The sequence below is a fragment of the Sciurus carolinensis genome, chromosome 10 (genome assembly GCF_902686445.1).
Source record: "Sciurus carolinensis chromosome 10, mSciCar1.2, whole genome shotgun sequence".
NCBI classification, from domain to species: Eukaryota; Metazoa; Chordata; class Mammalia; order Rodentia; family Sciuridae; genus Sciurus; species Sciurus carolinensis.
Window position 1 is genome coordinate 85,805,080 of NC_062222.1, and position 4,836 is coordinate 85,809,915.

At 35.1% G+C, this 4,836-nt stretch overlaps 1 pseudogene; it reads left to right on the top strand.

Moving 5' to 3' along the window:
• The first annotated feature begins 1,163 nt into the window (after positions 1 to 1,163).
• LOC124994272 (UDP-glucuronosyltransferase 2B20-like) lies at positions 1,164 to 1,876 on the top strand (annotated as a pseudogene).
• Positions 1,877 to 4,836: the final 2,960 nt, after the last annotated feature.

Genomic DNA, 4,836 nt, shown 5'->3' on the forward strand with positions numbered 1-4,836 from the left:
TACAATTCTGAGATTCTACTCTGAGATTGAACAATCAAAATGTATTTTTTAAAATGGTGTGTTTTGGGGAATGGTTTATTTTGTTTAGCATGATATTCTTCAACTCCATTTACCAGAAAATGCAATAATTTCAATCTTCTTTAAGGCTGAGTAATATTCCATTGTGTATATGTATCACATTTTCTTTATCCATTTATCTGTTGAAGGGTACTACATTGGTTCTATATTTTAGCTATTGTGATTTGAGTTGCTATAAACATTGACTTATACTATACTGATTTTTAGTTCTTTAGATATAAATTGAGGTCTGGGATAACTGGGTCAAAGGGTGGTTCCATTCCAAGTTTGAATCCCAAAAATTCAAAGGTTGAATGTTTACTCTGATATGTGGATGCTAAATCCTAAAAAAGGAAGGGGCTCTAGGGAAGAATAGAGTTAGTTGAGATTAGGTAAAGTGAGTGATGGGAGGGGAGTGGATATGGGGATAGAAAGGATAGTAGAATGAAACAGACGTTCTTACCTCAAGTGCATATATGACTGCACAACCAATGTGATTCTACAACATATGCACTCAGAAAAAGGAAAAGTTTTATCCCATTTATGTATGATATATCAAAGTGCATAAATACATTCTACTGTCATATATAACTGGTTATAAGAAACAAAAAATTTAAAAATAAATAAATAAAGTCCCAATCTCATTTTAAAAAATGGTGAGTTGTATTCTATATGAATTACAGGCAAACAAAGATTTTACTGCAAAAAAAAAAATCTGTTAAACCATGATACCTAAGAAATGTTGATTCAATCGTATATTTATCTTCATTCTAGTCAAGGAATGTGTAGGCACAAGTCACCTCACTTGCCACCATTCCTCACACGATTCTAAAACTCTTAACATGATGCAGGTATATTGCACGTGCAGGATCATCAATTCTTAACTTCAGGAAAACATGTACAATCGTGAAAGTCATTACACACACACACACATGAAGTCACTTAATCTTTAATTTTTCCACTTGGCATCCAGATATTCTAAATGATCACTTATGTATTTACTTTGATGTGCACATGTTACGTTTTAACTAAGTAATGATTTCTTCTGGGATATCAGCAAGAGCAGGAGGAATTCAATATGAGAAGAAGCCTTGCATTTCACCAGGATGTCTACAAAAATGACTGCAGTTCTGCTGCTGCTACAGCTGAGTAGTCACTTTGGTTCTGGAAGTTGTGGAAAGGTGCTGGTGTGGACAATGGAATTCAGCCATTGGATCAACATGAAGACAATACTGGAGGAGCTCACACAGAGTGTGTTGGAATTTTCAGGTTCCACTTTTGTGGATAATAACAAAATTTTGAGATGGCATTAAATTTGAGAGTTATCCTTCATCATTGTCAAAAGAAGATGTAGAGAATCTTTATACTCAATTAATTGTTCAGTGTGATAGTTTATGAAATGCAAAAAGAACCATTTTAGAAATATTATTCAAAACCTTAAGAAATGATGAGTCAATTTTCTGCTTATATAGAGAATATATTTAGAGATGCAGTTTTGAACATGAAACTTATGGCAAAACTACAAGAATCAAAGTTTGATGTTCTTTCAGATGCCATTTGTCCCTGTGGTGAGCTGCTGGCTGAAATTCTTCAAAACCATTTGGGTACACTCTCTTCTCTCCTTTTCACATTGGAAAAGTATAGTGGGAGACTTCTCTTTTCTCCTTCTGACATGCCTTAATAGGCATGTTCTGACATGTTCTTATTGACAGAACTAAGTAATCAAATGACCTTCATTAAAATGGTAAAAAATATGCTATATATTCTTTATTTTGATTTTTGGTTTGAATCATTTAATAAGAGGTGGAATCACTCTTAAAGTAAGATACAAAGTGAGTCACTTGTAGTATAAATTTCTAACATTCCTGGGCCTTTTTGATGGTGAACTTACAATAGAGTAAGAGGAATTTTTTAATAGTGTCACATAAAAAAAGAAAATCATCTAACAAACCCAAAAGTATTACAACAAAATGTACACTGAAGTGTGAGAAACCTTTGGCCATCATTTGTATAAGACACACCAGGAACACATATACCTACAACATAGAACTCTTAGGACTTCTATAGGAACCTGCATACAGTTTACCATTGCACTATTCATTTTATTAATCCTCTAAAACTAATTTTAAACTTCACTAGATGTCTTAATGAACATAACAAAAAGAATTAGGACTTAGGTTTTTATTTCTAGCACAACTTTTCATGTAGCACTGACAAAATCGTTTCCATTTATTACAACTAGATGCTTCATTTAGAATTTGTTTTGTCATTTTGCCTAATGAATTCCTTCTCAGTTGTGTGACAGCATTTCCATCTCAAACTTAACAGTCTATGATTATGCATTCTATCCTTTCCGATTTCCTTTTCTAAGGCTTGGCAATGCATTGTCTTTAAGGCCTACATTGTTCAAGCCCAGAAATGCAAATTATTAGTTTTGATTTTAAACTGTCAATTAAAGAAGAAAAATAGAACAAAAATTGAATGAGAAAGAATTTTATTTCATATTCTTAGTCATTTCCAGCTCTTCTTTCAAAATATTTTTTTAAATTTATTTTTATTGTAAACAAATGGAATACATCTTGTTACCTTCTTGAAATAGAGGCATACCATTTGTGTAATCATACATTTACATATGTAAGGATGTATGATTCATTCTGTAATTTTTTCTTCCCCACCCCTCCCACCCATCTTTTCCCTCTATACAATTTCTTCTTCCTCCATTCTTGCCTCCCTCCCACCGCCATTATGTGTCATCAACTGCTTATCAGCAAGATCATTCGTCCTTTGGTTTTTGAGATTGGCTTATCACACTTAGCATGATATTCTCCAACTGCATCCATTTGCCTGCAAATGCCAATTTATTATTCTTTATAGTTGAGTAATACTCCATTGTATATATAAACCACCATTTCTTTTTTTTTTTAATTGTAAACAAATGGGATACATGTTGTTTCTCTGTTTGTATATGGAGATAAGGCATACCATTTGTGTAATCACAAATTTACACTGGGTAATGTTGTTTGATTCATTCTGTTATTTTTTTTCCTTCCCCCCCACCCCTCCCACCCCTCTTTTCCCTATATACAGTCCTTCCTTTCTCCATTCTTGCCACCCTCCTTAACCCTAACCCTAAACCTAACCCTAACCCTAACGCTAACCCCTCCCACCCCCCATTATATGTCATCATCCGCTTATCAGCAAGATCATTTGTCCTTTGGGTTTTTGAGATTGGCTTATCTCACCTAGCATGATATTCTCCAATTTCATCCATTTGCCTGCAACTGCCATAATTTATCATTTTTTATGGCAGAGTAATATTCCATTGTATATATATGCCACAGTTTCTTTATCCATTCATCAATTGAAGCACATCTAGGTTGGTTCCGCAATCTGGCTATGGTGGATTGAGCAGCAATGAACATTGATGTGGCTGTATCTCTGTAATATGCTGATTTTAAGTCCTTTGGGTATAGGCCAAGGAGTGGGATAGCTGGGTCAAATGATAGTTCCATTCCAAGTTTTCTAAGGAATCTCCACACTGCTTTCCAGAGTGGTTGCACTAATTTGCAACCCCACTGCAAAGTACGAGTGTACCTTTTGCCCCACATCCTCACCAACACCTATTGCTGTTTGTATTCCTGAAAATTGCCTTTCTTATTGAGGTGAGAAGGAATCATAGAGTAGTTTTGATTTACATTTCTCCTATTACTAGAGATGTTGAACATTTTTTCATATATCTGTTGATTATTTGTACATCTTCTTCTGTGAAGTGTCTGTTCATTTCCTTAGCCCATTTGTTGATTGAACAGAAGTGGAGAAAGAGGGCATCCCTGCCTTGTTCCAGTTTTTAAGGGGAACGCTCAACTCGAAGGACTTTTGTTCCTCTGAGCATTGACTGAACTGAAATCCCTACAACCGGCCTTTTTGTTTTGTACAGTCTTTTGAATAGACATGACTTGTCTTCTGTTTAAGGAAGGTGGAGGTAGAAAACAAGGCAAATATTGACAAAAACAAATACAGCATAATAAGGCAAGTATCAAATAACATCTTCCAATGAAAAGCTGTAAAATTTGGTGGCATGAGGTTAACCAATCTAATAAATTCCAACCTGCATCATCTTGTTGTACCTTCTTTACAATGTCACTAATATGATCTAATTCCCTTTGAATGGGGTCACTATTATCAGTTAAATTGAAACAACACTTATTGTGAAAATCTTGGCATCCCATATAATGTAACAACAGCAACTAATCAACAGCAGCCCTATTATCAAGAATAATTGGAGATAAAAATTTCAGAAGAATTAACAATTTCTCCTAAGTATGGAGGCACCACCAACAGGGATACAATAACAGAGAAATGACACAATAATATCCAGCATAGTTATAGAATTTAGGGTAAGTTTGGCAAACAGAGCTGTAATCAAATTTTCTGGGGTACATTCTAAACCCATCTGGGCTAGAAATTGTTGAGCAAATGTTGTTAAACTCTTTATATTCCCCCAAGTCACTAGATGATTAGAAGACAGAGGGTCTCTTGGGGCTCTTGTTCTTATTGGAGGTTCCTTCTTTGAATCAGGGTCCTCTTCATCAGGGTCAAATGGAATTTGGAAATCAAATTGTGAAGTCCTCCATGCCAACTCAAGATGATTGATGGGTCTTACACACCTGGCAGAAATCCAGACGGGACTCTTAGTAGTAAGAACAGCAGCATATCCCCTTCCCCAAAGTTAAAGGTGCAGGGTCCCACCAAATTGAATTTGATGGAACTCGGTATTTT